Source organism: Sebastes umbrosus, chromosome 6 (genome assembly GCF_015220745.1).
Source record: "Sebastes umbrosus isolate fSebUmb1 chromosome 6, fSebUmb1.pri, whole genome shotgun sequence".
Classification (NCBI taxonomy): domain Eukaryota; kingdom Metazoa; phylum Chordata; class Actinopteri; order Perciformes; family Sebastidae; genus Sebastes; species Sebastes umbrosus.
In genome coordinates, this window is record NC_051274.1 from 33,488,367 (window position 1) to 33,505,317 (window position 16,951).

The following is a 16,951-nucleotide window of genomic DNA, read 5'->3' on the forward strand; positions in this document are numbered from 1 at the left end:
TTATTGTGTTTTGCTCGGAGAAGCCTCGCTCTGAAATCTCGCGTCGCATCCACATAGTGGAAATCATCTCAAATATTCAGTCGTGACATTTAAAAATGTTTTAGATAACACTAAGTTACGCTTTCTGTACTCCAACACAACAAACTCTGTGGTGCCCCGTAGCACTCCTCTCTCCACTCTCACTCACGTTTCCACCGCCGTCTCTTCCGGCAACAAGTCACATGACATAATGACAAACAGAAGTAAAATGTTTTATTACTCTGTAGGGTTCTTTCCATTATGTTGTCAGACACTTATAATAACAATCTGAGCCTGTCAGTAGCAAAACAAGCACTTAATAGTGGACGTAAACTGACGGTACCAGGTTGCCCCAAAAGATTACATTACAGCTCGTTTAGTGGCTGCAGCGGTCTCCCTCAATACTGGGACAATTTCAAAAAGTGTTGTCCCCATCAGTCACTTAGACACAAAAACATGGGAAAATAGGGTCCAGGTTGAAAAATACCAAAGTCTCGTCTCCTCTGCCTGCTCTCCTTCACTCAGACAGCGCGTGCGTTCTCGCGTACTCGCTCCACCTCTAGACGTGAACGCGTGCTCACTCCACACTGCAGAAGAGTTAGTTTAGCTCTGAGAATATCTAGTGAATGTACAGTGGACGTTTGTGCAGAAATAACTGCTGCAGCTCCTCCAGACCAACAGAGGTTTTCCGTGTCTTGGGAAGTAACGGGGCTCCGCAGAGAGAAACGTTACCGTCTTGTTACCAACCGGTTGCCGGTGTCTTCCTGCTCTCTCCGGCTGTGGGCGGAGGGAGACGAGTTTCTCGCTGGGGAGCCCCGCTGCTGAAGCCTGCGCTATTAGTATCAGCATTGATTCATGGAGAGTCCTTCGTCTGGTCAGCTAACATTACTGCCAAGCAGCTGAAATATAGAGTGATATTGTGCTTTTAGCTGACGTGTGTCGCCTCACTGTTTTGAGCGATGCTCGTTCATGTCCATTTAGAGCGAGCACAAGCGCGAGCCCGACGCTGACTTTCGTTGATTCCGCGGCCACAGGTGTTGCTGTTAAGAAGCATTTCTGAAAGTTACAAATAGTCCCTTTAAGTCACGATACAATCTTATTGAGACTTTAAACATTTTGCAATACGCTGAGTATTCCAATAAGATATATTGCCATTCATTACCTTTTTTTCAACAGCAAATTATGCAGTTTGTTCAACATCTGTTTTATTTAATAAGATGCAGTTTTCACTCTGTTGGTGCCAATGGATTCCTTAGGTTTTCTAGTTTCATATGATATCAGTATCTTCCCTCTAGCTTTCAGACTGAGCCTCCTACAACCTCTGAAAGATGGAATAGCGTCCGATTGTCGGATTGTTAAGAGGTTAATAGTTTATAAAGGATTGATACTTGACGTTTGCGTATTGATGCAACAATGCAACGCAAAATATCGCGATACTATACTGTACCACCCCTTATTGATAAGTGCACTGCAGATGCACATTCTGTCCCAGTTCCTGTTGCTCTCTTTTGCTCTGTCAATAACATGTATTGTGCATTATAAATACAGTTCTCCAGTCGCACAATTTCAGTCTGGTGACTCCTAAAGACAGATATATAAAACACATACATGCATACAATGTTACCAGCTTCATCTGGAGGTTTAAAACATGACAAACCCAACATGTAGAGCCTTCATTATGCATCCAGATAGTAGTTTGGGACATGAAGATGATGAATGAGCAGTTAGTTCCTGCTACAGGTGACCTGATGATAGATGTCATGTTCAGTGCTATGATAAATGTGACGCAGTGATGCTACGGTATTACAGCACAGCCGACCTAATCAGAGGTTAATACGTTGGTTTACACTAACTTAACGATCTGTGTGGCTAAATAACAATAAAGCATGGCCTAATTAGTATGTTTATGAGAGCACTTTCATTTTGATAGATGACCACGCAGCGCTCAGCGCCGCTAGCTAGCACGGCTAGCCTAATATAAACACCTCAGTGTCCAGCGCTCGCTCACTGACGGACCAAGTAGTAAAAACATTTACGGGATTAAGAGGATGGTGGGGGGTCAAGAGTGAATCGGACGTGTGTGTGTGTGTGATAGGGGTCAGCTGATATACTACCAAGGCAGGTTTTCTGCTGAGTGGAGCGCTTTGGAAATGATGTGGAGTCTTTTTTTTCTCATTTTCTTTCCTTGTTGGAGGAAAGTAGTCTATGAATAAACGCCAGCACTGTTTCTCTGTCACTCCTCCAGGGCGCCGGGCTAATACTGAACACTGTATAGACACACACACACACACTCTGTCCCCAGTAAAACATCCCCAGTAAAGTCCAGTGGCGTGTCATTGCACAGATCGATGGGGGATATGTCAAAGAGGAGACCAAAATGAAATAGAGAGATGTGTGGAGTTGATTTTATTTGATGCCCATCACTGCTCTTGTAGTATCTGACGTCACTGCCCGCTCTCTTTATGAACTTACATTCTCCTTGAGACTCTCCAGTCCAGTTGAAGAATTGACTCTGACTAGCTTTTTCAGATAACGTCAGTCAGACCTAAGAGCGTTGCCATGTTAGAAAAGAATGTTTCCATGTTTTGATGTACGTGAGATCCAAGTAAGATCACTTGTTTGTGTTAGAATACTGTATCTGTATATGGAAACATTATTCTGGGCAGGACTTTTATGAGCAAAAACATATGATCTACAGTAAAAAAATCCCTAATATGGATATAAAGGGTTGCGGAAAAACACCTAAACTGTGTATCAATATTTTTAGCGCTGCAACGATTATTTGACAGCTTTCAAATTAATCGCCAACTATTTTGATAATTGATTAATCCGTTTGAGTAATTTGTTTTAAGAAAAAAAAGTCAAAAATCTCTGATTCCAGCTTCTTAAATGTGAATATTTTATGGTTTCTTTATGACAGTAAACTGAATATTTTGAGTTGTGGACAAAAAAAGACATTTGAGGACGTCATCTTGGGCTTTGGGAAACACTTTTTTCACCATTTTCTGGCATTTTATAGACCAAACAACTAATCGATTATTCGAGAAAATGATCAACAGATTAATTGACGATGAATATAATCGTGAGTCGCAGCCTTAAATATTTTTATTTGCTGAATAGATTTAATCCTAAACCTTACATCACTAATAGAGACAACTTGAGTTGTAATGTTTATAGATTAAAAAAAATGAATAAATAAATAAAGTCACACAGCAATGTTCTTTCGTAAATACTTTTTAATTGGTATTAATTTGATAATCAGACTGGAGGCCATGCCTATTTTTCACCACACTGTATTAGCTGTATATGAGCATTTTCTTGGAGGACACATGGTTTATCATCACATTTATTATATATATATAAAAAAATTATAATTTATCGGAATTTAATTACAATTTTCTCGTCTTCTGAGACAAAAGTTTTATTTATTTATTTTACAAATAATGAAAAAAAAATCACTAGAACTAAACTGTCCTTAAACATATCATTTTATCCGCAATATTTTTTTTATTAAAAAAAAACAGGTGGCAACTAACGGCTTTGTAAATGTTATTTCTTTATCTCTACCGGCTAAAATTGTCCCTCTGATGTGTTTCTTTAGATAAACCTCTATTTAACATTGTTTGTACAACACATTTATCCACAATACAGAAAACAATCTTCTCAGAAAGCCCCGTCCTGCTACCTCTCTAATGGCTGCTTCATGGTGTTTAGTTATAAAAGATAAATACAAAATCTATTATTCTGTGTTTTTTTAGGCCATTATTAAGCCTGGATGCTCTCCGTTTTTTGCGCACAGTTAACCAGTGTTTAGTCGCAAATGAGTCATGAATGTTCTGCACCGTATTTCAGCTCAGACCCCCTAATTAGTTTAACATTAGCAACCACAATCAAACATATGCTGTTCTCGAGTACGGGAAGTCGTAAACCTCAGTATTTACTTTGTGCGCCCCTGTTTGCACCATTAAAACAGCTAATAGGTAATAATGCCTTTCCCCCAATTGATAACAAGTGCATGTAGTGCTTTGAGACTGCGTGTGGGGAGAGACTTGTTTGAATGCAAACTTTGAGAAAGTGAACTAATGGTGCTATTAAGGGTTCATTTTAAAACCAACTGTGTTCTTTTTGAACAGCACATATTGATGTTAAATGGGCTGTGCCACTAATATTGTAAATAAAAGGCTGACAGAGGCACCGTAATGATCAAGTTCATAACTTCAACTCACCTCTGCATGATCTGACGTTTTCACCAAGATCAGCATATCTATCATTTCTGAGCTTACCTCCTAGCCTCGTCCAATCTTACACCCTGACACCTACTGAAATCTCATCCAGTATCACCAGCTAATAGCTCAAGAGCGACTTACCCCCTCGGCTGTTTTATGACTGGCATTTTTTATGAGACCACAGTGGGCCTTTTCAGCCCTGAGAGGTCAGGCGGCTTCGACAGCAGCGGTCAAAATGAACGGCTCATTTCCTAGCCGTGGCAACGACGGAGAGGATTCAGTTCCTCTAGCCTTTCCTCCCGGGCTGTCAGTGACGAGACGCACAGACGGAGCAAATCTCAAAGAGTGTGTCAAACCACTGTCCGCCAGCCCTGCTTCATGTACCGAACACCACATGGGTCATTATGAGCCGTTTCGGCGCGACAAATCTCCACAGAAGACGCTGTTGGACATCACTCACAGGGATCTGCTCCAGCGTAACTGGGAAAAAAAGGTAGCTAGTATTTAGCCACCCCCAGAAGATGTGGTTGATTTCATTTTATATGGAGTGAAACAATGAGTCAGGACAGGCTACTGCTGAGCGCTCAATGTCAAAGGCAGCCATCCCATCTGGAGGTGACTGAGTGGGATTTATATCGGCCAGCACTGGATATCCTCGCTGTCGTCTTTTATACGTTCATAAGGAGAAAGAGGCGAAGGAGGAGGAGGAGGAGGAGGAGGAGGAGGAGTGCGAAGGGGGGGGGGGGCGCGGTGTTGCTCTGAAAAGGAAAAGGAATTCTGGCTTTTGCCTCGTGCATTTTATGAGAACTCGGAGCAAACGTCATTGGACAGCCCACTTGCAGATCAGGCCCCCACGGCTATAGGATATCTCTGGTTTCCATCACGAGGAAGGGCGCGTGCATGAACACGCAGCAGCACGTATAAAAAGACAATTATGCACAAGTGGCAACAAATCCTTGCAAACTCACCCTCTCACACTTACTTCCACTACATGTGTATCACTCTCATATCAAACACACAATCCTTTCTGTGTCTCCCCCTCACACACACACACACACACACACACACACACACACACTGCAGCGAGGGTCTGGGAGCAATCAAATAGCTGCACTACACAGCCCGTCTGAATCCTGTTTTCCTGTGCGTCTGCACCCATGTACCAGCGGTTCCTCCCCAGCGCTCCAATAAAACCTCTCTAATGATCCCCCCCTCGCCCCCCTCGCCCCCACACCCTGGCTCTGGCACCCGGCCTGTAGATGCACAAAACCGAGGGGCACTTTACGAGCTAAGCGGCCGTCCTTACCCGTGATGTCATCCGCAGCTCTCACTTAATCCCGCCAATCCCCCCGAGAGCTGCCAGCCAGCCAGACACACCAGAAGAATACAGCTGCTATTCCTACCTCCTTTCTTCGCTCCGCTCTCTCCATCCCTTTTCTATTTGTTTGTTTGTTTATTCTTCAGGCTGTAAAGAGCGCCGCCTTTTCACCACACACACACACACACACACACACACACACACACACACACTCTCTTGAGTCTGTGGGTGGATATTTTTATAAAGGGCTTTTCCCCAAAATATACTGCTTGTCCAATTACTGACACATTAACTGCTTCTCATCTGACGCACCGAGCGGCGAGCGGACACTGACTCACTGTTTTCAGAAAGACTCCATTCAAGCAGCATAGAGGGATTATAGGTTTCTTTCTGCCCTCTACATGGCTGCCTCCGTCCAAATAGGAAGTACTCTGACATGCACTCACACTCTGTAAATCCACCACCTCATGTGTTTTCTTGGAAAAAAGGAATATATGATCTATTATAGGTGTCCATTTATTTCAATCAGAGTTCCATCTGTGCAGAAAAGTAATGAACCTCAAATTATTCTTGAGCAAAACATCCCGTCCGCAGCCTCAAAGGAGCACACACCTCGTACACAACACTTCCCAGCTCTCAGTATAATGTCTTCAGGTAATGTGTTTTTAAATAATCTAAAGTAATAATGAAATGGGAATTCTGATAGTTTAATACTATGGTGCGGGAGTTACATATTCGTTTTTTAAAAATGATGAAAGCAATGGGGTTGTTTCTTTAGTCCACGAGTTGTAATTGTGTAAATATTTGTTCCAGATTCAGCACCACGGGTCACAGTGTGATGTACGACCGCTGTCAGCTAATCAGCTCTGGGAAAATGAGCACGCATGCACAGGCACACGTTTAGACACACAAACTACTTGTTGTAATGTTTCAGTAATTGTGAACAAACTTTTCATTTAAATCTGTGGTCAGTAAACATTGTCAGAGTTTTTTTTTGTTGTTGCCATACCTACTTTCTAGATTCTTTATGTTGTTATTTGTTTATGTGCATTTGTTGGAAGAGTTTAACTCATTTCTTTGTCCCTTTGGAAGTGTCCTCTTGTCTTTTCTAAGCACAGATGTGAAGACATTTTCAAAATCTGTCAAACCATTTGGCTGAAAAGTTTTTCTTATCACACTATATGTAGTATTTGGGCACATAATGGGACTACTGTTTTAATAGACTCAGAAACGGATAGATATATAAAATAACGTCTGTATTCCAGAAACCACAAGGAACACAGTGAAGTATTTGGTATCTATGAACTCATAACAAGTTGAATATCAAAGATATTCTCACATATGCAGTGAAAAAAATTATTAAATAAACACAATCTTTGCGTTCCTGACTTTGACTTTTAATAAAAGTGTAATTTTTCATGTGATCTAAGAATTTAAAAAGTTGTAGTATTAGATACTTGTATGCCACATTTCAAGACTTTTGACCAATCGGAACAAATTTTGTGGCATTTTTCTTCATCATACTAAATATAGTCTTTGGGCACAAATGGGTTAAGAATGGCTCAACTCAGTCCACCTCTCTGTTTCTCACACACATTATGTTTCTGAATATATATACAACCTTAACATCCCCCCTGCTCACACACACACACACACACACACACACACACACACACGCCGTACAAAATCCAACATAGGTAGCTAATTACGGGGGAAATGACCCTTTACTCATTTGAAAGGTATCCAGACAAGCTCTAGCAACACCTACTCAATTAGCTGCCATTTGTCCCCTTGAAATGAATGAGTCGCTCTCTCCTCAGTCACCCAAAACATGAACACTTGAGTCTTTGATCTGCTGCGGAGTTAGATCCGATCTTCCACAAGTGAAGCACTGAAACACTTAACAGTCGAATGCTAGTGCAGTGGGAATAGCTTACAAACTGTGCTTTAAACATAAGAAATATCTTTAAAGATTCTTTGTTTAAAGACTTAATGAGAGCATTTGCATGGCAGATTAATGGACTAGTTGTAAAAGGTTGTTAAAGGTCCCATATCGTGCTCATTTTCAGGTTCATACTTGTTTTTTGTACTTATTTTATGCTTCTACTAGAACATGTTTACATGCTGTAATGTAAAAAAAAAACGTTATTTTCCTCATACTGTCTGCCTGAATATCCCTGTATCTACCCTCTGTCTGAAACGCTCCGTTTTAGCACATTGCAGCAGAGTTGCAACGCAATTGCGTTGCTAGGCAACAGCTTGGGTCCATTTGTACTTCCTGTCAGCTGATGCCATTCACAAAGGTTGTGTCCGAAATTCCATACTTACATACTATTTAGTATGCTAAGTGCTTAGTATGAAAGCAATAGTACGTGAATTGCATACTATTTCCAGTGAACTATTACAGTATGCAACCCTAGACACTACGGCGGCATAAATATCCCACAATGCAATGCGGTAGTAACGACAACGTTCATAACAGACGTTGACGGACAGCTCTGTAACGTCAATAACGCTTTAATTTATCTAAGTATAAGATTTCACTTTGCTAGGCGTAATATATATTTTAAATTAATTCAGTCTTTGATTCTCACAAACCATCGTTTTAGTTAGTCACAAGAGGTTGGTACGGGTTACCATGGTTACACGTCTCCAAATCACCAAGGAGGCTCTCAGGAAGTGACGACGTAAATTACAGTTCAGTGCGTTCGAAAAGATACACACGACCACTTTATTCACACAGAATTATGTTGAGCGATAGTACAACTATTGAGTACGTAGTGCGCAGTACGGATGAAGCCTGTGTTACATTTAGAATGTTTACGTTTAAAACTTTGAAATAGTCTATATATATATATATATATATATATATATATATATATTGTAAATTTGTGACATCACAAAATTACGGAAATCCTGACGGCTCATTTAAAGGCACAGTTTCTGAATACAGGCTTTGTGTATTTCTCCGTGGATAGTAGGCCGGTGCTGGACCAGTAGACGGAGCTACAGAGTGCGGACCTTCTTCTACGTTTTTCATTTCATTTTGATACTTTCACAGTATTTATATAGCACTTAAAGCTGCTTTATAATAAAGAAGGAAAATCTCAGTTGGTACAGTATGGGACCTTTAAATTAATGAATGTAGAGTTTGATATAAAGAGGCAAGCTATTCTGAAATACTGAGGCAGAAGTCCTTTGACAATCTAGACTGTGGGACAACTAGCAACATCTGGTCCAGATGTTTCCTAATGTAAATGTATGCAAATCGCTGTAGGTACATAATTGGATTTCAGAGTCAATTCTGAATCAAATGGGTTGATAATGGAGAGATAAATGTACTGTAGTAAGTAGGGTTGCAACTAGCGATTATTGTCGATTAATCTGTCGATTATTTTATTGATTAATCGATCAGTTTTTTTGGTCTATAAAATGTCAGAAAATGGTGAAAAATGTCGATCAGTGTTTCCTAAAGCCCAAGATGACGTCCTCAAATGTTTTGTTTTGTCCACAACTCAAATGTATTCAATTTACTGTCATAGAGGAGTAAAAGAAACCAGAAAATATTCACATTTAAGGAGCTGGAATCAGAGACGTTAGAATTGTTTTTCCATAAAAAATTACTCAAACTGATTAATCGATTATCAAAATAGTTGGCGATAATTTTAATAGTTGACAAATAATGGATTAATGGTTGCAGCTCTCGTAGTAAGCGTGTTATGTATCGGGGAGATTTTCATTAAGTACTCACTTCTGTACACACAAGATTTGTCATTAGGTTAATAGGTTCATACTTTATCAGGTAAATGTGGAGGACTCCTGCTACCTGTCACTGTCTGACGTTTACATGGCTGCAGCAAATCGAACAGAGTATGTTAAAGGACGGTTCATTGCAGCGGTCTCCATGGTTCTTTCCTTTGTGAAACCTGTGAGCGGTTTGTGGTCTGAGAGGGTGTTCGGGGCCAGAGAGGACAGGTGACCGGCCTTCACCTCCCTTCCTCCGACCTCTGAAAAGAAAACAAATCATAAAAAAAAAAAACTTTCTCAGCTAAAGAATCCAGCGGGTGAATGGAGAGCGGGAGGGGGAGATGGAGCGGGAGAGTCCATTAAAAAGAATGACGGCCACAAAAAAAAAGAGAGGAAAAACTCCCCACGGCAGCACACAATGCCATCGCTGGGGTTAAGTGCTAGGATTTCAGTCGATGGGGGATTTGGGGGTCCCTGCGTTTTTAAGCCTCTGTCCCCAAACCTCGCCTTCATCCCACCTCCCTCCCCAATACACTCTATTTCTTTCACTCTCACACACACATGTACGTCTTTCCCAGATCTACCATCTCCACCCCTCCTTCCCCCGAGTCCCAGTCATCTGCCATAATCAGAACGATGATATACGGGCCCCATTAAAAGAGAGGGGCTGCTGACATGCAGGACAATAGCCCCTCACAGCGTGTCCAGGAAGCCTGCCCATCCAGGTGCACTCTCTCTTACAGCCAGAGGCCTGCCGCTCTCTGCCTCTCTTTCTACCTCCCCCCCCACCCCTCTCCAAACGCAGTGTGAGCCCATTGAGAGGGAAGGTAGAAACAGGAGAGGAGCAAATGGGGAGTTGTGTGGGGGTAAGGAGGGATTTGCAGGACTGAGATTCGAGAGAGGAATAGGAGGGTGGCGGTGGGGACGGAGGGGTGAGGGAGGGGTGAGGGAGAGCTCAGGTGTGTTGAAAAGACAGGACATTTGAGCAGTCAGCGATGGAGGGGGGGGGGGGATCAGTGAGCTTGAAACAATGGTGATAATAAAAGTCTCCCCTTTCACCCCGTGTGCCTCTCTCTGCTCTCTCTGCTCTCTCTTTGCTCACCGTCTCTACCTACCTGACCTACCGCAGCGCATCACGGGGCGCAGAGGAGGAAGGGACGGCTGACGGGACGGGATTGGTGGCAACAGGGGGGCGGAGTGCAGGACTGGTGGCCCATCAGCACATCCTCGCTGACAGCCGTTGGCCTGTCCGTCAGCAGGTAATTTAGACCAGAGGGGGGTTTGCACACACACACACACACACACACACACACACACATACGTACGTATGAGCCACCTCTGTTGTATAAAGGTACTCTGCACAGGGGGTTCTCAGACTTTGTGTGGCCAGGGACCCCTTAAAGGACCCCCTCATAATCATAACACCGATTAAGCATAATGCTTACTAGCATTTGTACTCTTTGATGCCATTGGTATTGGTATTATAAACTTGAATACTTCATGTCTGGGGGCTGCACGGTGGTGCGGTGGTTAGCACTGTCGCCACACAGCTACAGGGTCGCAGGTTTGAATCTGGCTTGGGGCCCTTCTGTGTGGTTTTTGCATGTTCTCCCTGTGTTGGCGTGGGTTTTCTCCGGGTTCTCCGGCTTCCTCCCACAGTCCAAAGACATGCAAAGTGTTGCTACTTTGAGAATGTTTTCACTTTTATTTTCTGTTTCATTTTTTCAAATTTGTACTGAAATTATAAAACATACAGTAAATGCATCTCGTGACATCAGAATACTACTAATTGCAAGTCTCCCTTTGTCTGACTGGTTGTAAAACAGTGATTGTCCCACATTTCATCAAATGTCCTGATACTTTTGACCAAATACTGCAATATGGATATTGAGATGATATTGTAGGGTTGATTATTGGTGCTTTGATTCATAAAATCGATTTTTGATAACTAATCATCAGTAATGTGGATATAGTGACTAAGTGGGTGAAGGTAAATAAAAGCACAGCTAGAGAACAGTCTGGTAAGTTCAGAAAATGACACTTTACTGTAATGCAGCTTTTAAAACCAGGAGACGACACTAATGCCATATTACAATATCCAAAATCTAAGACAATATCTAGTCTCATATCATGAAGTTGTGGGCCCTAAATACACATTGGAATATAGTCAGTATTGTTGAATGAACTGTTAGATGTAACTGAAAGAAAACCTTTGAATCCTCAAACTGGTGCTAACTGGGTAATAAAGTTATGTATCTACTTTTAGAAAGTAAATGTCACAACCCGGTTACCCCTGAGCACTGTAAATCCAGACTTTAGTGAACCATGGAGGCCTACGGCCTTTCTCCTCAGTAGCTAGTGGCCCCAGACGCTGTCACCAATACCGAGGGCCACCACCAGACCCCCGAGAGCCTCCGAGGTCCACTGCACAAATCCCCCTCTGCGCCAGCCAGTCCGTTAACACACACCGACTATCTGCCCTCAGCTCTCTGTGTGGTCCTCCTCCGAAAGAGGAAACGGGAAAGAGAGCTGACATCTCTGTCTGAGATGCTCTGCCTTTTTCTTTTAGCAGTCACCTATCCTGTATCTATGGCACCGAGACTCAGAGGTGCAATTTAGATAAGAAGCTCCTGTCTGGTTCTTTCTTCTTCTGTGAAAGGAGAAAATTAAAAAAAAAAAAGAAATGAGGATGCATCACACTCATCTGAGTCGGTTTCTCCGTCCTCTGACTCACAAACTCCTACAGGTTTGAGGTCAGCATTGTTTGACTCTCAGATACATTTCAGTGTCTAGAGCTGTTTTCCAGGACGTCCCTTCCACGTCCAATTTAAGGGTTTGTCTCTCTCGTCTTTAGCCAAGTTGCACTCCCTCGCCGTCCCTTTGCGTCCAAGTCCTGCGAGGGGAATGAAAGCTGGTTGGGGAGATGCAGGGAACAAGGTGGCAGGAATTTTAATGACCGGCTTTCTGCTGCCTTTTCCTCTCCCGTCGTTTTGGCACTCAAATAATGATCCGGCAGACTTTGCTGTTGGGCACCTACTGGCTTTCCTCCCTGAAAAAGGTGGTGGACAGAATAAAGGGCAAGTCCACCACCTCCTCCCCCCCCCCCCCCCCACTCTCTGATAAAGCCAAGGCAAAACAGCTTATATTCTGAAAGCTTTATCACATACAGTATAGTTTCTTCATTCTCTTGCTGTTACTTGTATTCAGTCTAGATGCTTCAAACGAGTATTATGCATATCCATATGTGCATGCATATTGACATGAAAAATTGCCTTAATGTACACACACAATCACACACAGTCACAGACTCGCATGAAATAAAGGTGACAGGCCGTCAAACCCCTTGTGGCAGACATTACCCGGGTCCAGCGAGCAGAGGGCATTCGTCACGACCAATCAGAAGAGCCGGTGGAGTTTGTTATTGGAGCTCTGATTTTGGACCGGCGGCGGTCACACACTCAGCGGTAGGTAAGGCTGACAAAGTCCTGGCTTGTGTGTGTGTGTGTGTGTGTGTCTCAGAGCAAGTGTGTGGCACACTCTGTTCCTATCAGACCTCTCTCTCCTTCTCTTGAAGCAGAACAGATCCTCTGGATAAGCTCACGCAGTGGCAGAGAATCCCCCCCCCATACATACACATACATGCACATTTATTCCTATATTGCATGCCTCCCCTGCTTCCTTCCCACCATCTCTCCTGTCTTGATCTAATGCTCAGTGCATAATGGAACAAACACAAGTGTGATTTTCCTCCTTTTCTCTGATCGCGCAATTCAGTTTGTTTACTGTAGATGAAGGTCCTGAGTTTCAGAGCAGGCAGGCAGCCAGGCTGAGCAGAGCAGAGCAGAGCAGAGCAGAGCAGAGCAGAGCAGAGCAGAGCAGAGCTGCATTGTGAATGTGAGGAAACAGATCAGTCGGCCGGGCCACAAGCACCGCGCTATATTTTGCTATGTGAATGATGGCCGATGCCCCATCTCTCAAGATGTGTGTGTTTGACCTGGTCACACATACCTGAACATGTACAGTATGTACAATATAGTTTTTGCTTTGGTTTCTCTGCATTTGATTCAGTATTTTCCATTTGAGCTTCCAAAATGAGGGAAAAAAAAACACGTCTGCATGATTAGACTCTAAGTCGTCTATATTCCAGAGATATTGAATGATAAACCTCAGATAATCCTTCTTTCCTAAATGGACTTGAAGCATTCTGCAAACAAACTCTTCCCCTTCTCTTCCATCCAGTGGGCAACCTCCTGGTCTGAGAAGTGAAGCCAATGAGGAAGTGCCTTAAACCTGCATTCTCTCTAACAGCCAGCAGGGGGCGACTCCTCTGGCTGCTAAAAGAAGTCTGATTGTATAGAAGTCTATGAGAAAATGAGCTTGTAAACATGAGTTTATGGTCTCAATCGCTAGTTTCAAGTCTTCTTCAATACAGCATGATGTTCATTTAGTAAATGATGGTCCCATTTAGAGTCAAATAGACCATAAAGCAGGGGATGCTTTAGGGGCGGGGCTACCTTGTGATTGACAGGTCGTCGTTGTTGTTGTTTTCGTTAATGAAAGTTAATTGTAACATTTTTGGTCGCCTAAAAACGTCTTATTCAGCGTTCGGTTGTACTTAGCTCCGCCCTCTGGTTTCTCTTCTGGTTGCAAAAAAAGAATATAGTGACGGCCAAAATGCCAAACATGAACAGAAGTCCACAAACCAATGGGTGATGTCACGGTGACTAGGGCTGCACGTTTATCGCCGAAATGATAATCACCATTATTCATAAACTTTATTATATTATTATATATATATATATATATATATATATATTATATTATTACATTACAGCCGTTAACACTTCTAAATGTTGTCCTTTTATTTGTTATCATCTATAGTGATTATTTGCATAAAAACACAAAATTCAAATGATTAGGAAATGAATGATTGTATTTTTATTTAAATATTTGCTTTGATTTTGGCATTAGTAGTTGTAGTTATATATTATAAACTGCTTAGAACTAGTGTTCCCTCTCTATTATCTATTTTATATTGCTGTGAAAACATCTCCTTCAAACAACTGGATTTAAACATAACATTTATATCAGCTGTTGATTGACGGTGCATCTCTAGCTGTTAGTTTAGGAAGTGCTTGATTTCTGCAGCAAAGTTTTCTCTATGAGCGGAGCATTTTAAACGTCAATATAGTCGATCATGTTCATTTAATTATGGGAAGCCAAAATCATGATCGCGATTAATATTGGATTAATTGTGCAGCCCTAATGGCGACTACATCCACTTCTTATATACAGTCTATGCTTCCATCCCACAAACACTGCCTCAGACATACCGGCAAAGTGACCATCGGCATAACAAAATCATTTTTTTTGTTATTATGTTTTGTTATGTGTGGCAACAATTTACAGTTTGTTTACAAGAAGAAAAAACAACACAGTTATTGTTCTTTTGGTTTGATTGTAAAATCACTACAACACTAAAAGAACAGCCAGAGTTTTGGACAATCCCAGTTGTTGTTCACTGCAGGCAACCAGAAACCAGAAATCCATTTATTTTTTTAGTACCGCGAAGACGCCAGCTGGTGTTAACCATGGTCACTTCATTTCCTCCCCGCTGGCACTGGAAACAGTTGAACTGTTAGATGACATCACACACGAGGACGACGCTAGCGACCAGTTATTGCGGATCAGTCATTGAAATCACAACACAGTGATGGTGCGAACACAGCGGAGCACATGATAGAATGATAAAAGTCAGTTTTACATTGCAATAACCTTTGGTTAAGTAGAAGCTCATATGGCGATGGAGTCCAGATGGCAACAGTGACCGTAGCTTTTCAAAATAAAAGCATGTTATTTTAGAGAGATTCTGGAGATTTAGTTTTTACATGTAGGTAATTCCCTGCAGTTAGTTTAGAGTTACAGGAGCACACCCACACACCGCAGACCATCCTACAAGGCTGGGGAAGTTGAGAGGTGCCACCGTGACCCCCCCAGGTCTACAGGTGTCTGTAAGCCCAGTCTCCCACATACTGCAGTCCCAGCAGCTGACAGGCTATAAGCGTCCCACAGTAGCCTTGTTCCAACTGACAACTTCAAAGGTTACGCTGCGTGGGTCACAACAAAACATTATTTTCAGCGTATATGTGACTTGACAGTGGGAGGGGGGAGAAAAAAATCCCCAAAATAGAGTGTCAACTTGTCCAGTTTTACCATATGGCAAATGTCACCGTGTGACATATATGGGCTTATGAAAATGGCAAGCGAGGACAGGGCGTATCGCGAATCCAATCGTCTGTCACACTTTATTTAGCACAACCAGAAAGACTGAATCTTTCCCATCTCACTATGTGACACATTTGGTCCACAGATGCGCTCCGTTGTAAAACAAGTCATTGGATGTTAACAGAAACCACACCGCCGAATAAAATCCTCCCAATGATGAGCAATCAGCGTCAGTGTGCGGGCTAACATCGGCATGCCGGCGTCCCACCGAGCAACTGTCACTCTGCGACTCCTCCTCTGAACACTTAAAATTCACCTCGGAGCTACACACACACACACACACACACACACACACTCTGCACTCTGACATGCAGGTTTATTGTTTTTTTTTCTTTCTCAGAAATGAGAGGAGAAGGCCCAAGTGGTAACAATTTGAAGTCAATAAACTCTTCTCCTCTAAAATGCCCTGGCTTCAAAAGAGTAGTGTGGGTGTTCTGCACGGTGGTAATGGAATTGTTAAGCATGCTCAAGGATTTGGCAGCCGGCTCCCTTCGGAAAAGAGCGGGAGTGGAGGATGACAACCTGTTAAACTCCAGCGTTTGTTTCTCTCTCTCATGATTAGGTGGAGCGAGGAATGCTCACAAACATGCATGAGGGTTGGTATGATACAGGCACTTTTAGGTGCATACAGTAAACACAAATGATTTCTTCCTTGACGCACATGCACGCATTGTATAAATACATATACTGTGCACAAATTAAGACAAAGTTCTCCTTTCATATACTAATTTCTAACTTCAACTGGGGCTGTCAATCAATTAAAATATTTAATCGTGATTATTTTGTCTGTTCAAAATGTACCTTAAAGGGAGATTTGTCAAGTATTTAATACTCTTGTCAACATGGGAGTGGACAAATATGCTGCTTTATGCAAATGTATGTAAATATTTATTATTATAAATCAATTAACAACACAAAACAATGACAGATATTGATCCAGAAACCCTCACAGGAACTGCATTTAGCATAAAACAATATGCTCCAATCATAACATGGCAAACTGCAGCCCAACAGGCAACAACAGCTGTCAGTGTGTCAGTGTGCTGACTTGACTATGACTTGCTCCAAAACTGCATGGGATTATCATAAAGTGGGCATGTCTGTAAAGGGGAGACTCGTGGGTACCCATAGAACCCATTTACATTCACACATCTGGAGGTCAGAGGTCAAGGGACCCCTTTGAAAATGGCCACGACAGTTTTTCCTCGCCAAAATTTAGCGCATGTTTGGAGCGTTATTTAGTCTCCTTCACGACAAGCTAGTATGACATGGTTGGTACCAATATATTCCTTAGGATTTTCTAGTTTAATACGATGCCAGTATCTTCACTATAGCTTTAAAACTGAGTTTAGTGGCG

At 42.3% G+C, this 16,951-nt stretch overlaps 1 protein-coding gene across 7 annotated transcripts in view; it reads left to right on the forward strand.

Moving 5' to 3' along the window:
• The window catches only part of prdm16 (PR domain containing 16), a 337,870-nt gene that overhangs the window by 57,436 nt on the left and 263,483 nt on the right, over positions 1-16,951 (forward strand). The window contains exon 2 of one of the 7 annotated variants that reach the window (XM_037772558.1): positions 10,439-10,568. The exons of 5 other annotated variants lie outside the window; for them this stretch is intronic. The gene's annotated coding sequence lies outside the window, so the exon portion shown is untranslated. Of the gene's footprint in view, positions 1-10,259; positions 10,569-16,951 lie in introns of those variants that run through there. One more of the 7 variants, XM_037772559.1, reaches the window with a different exon arrangement.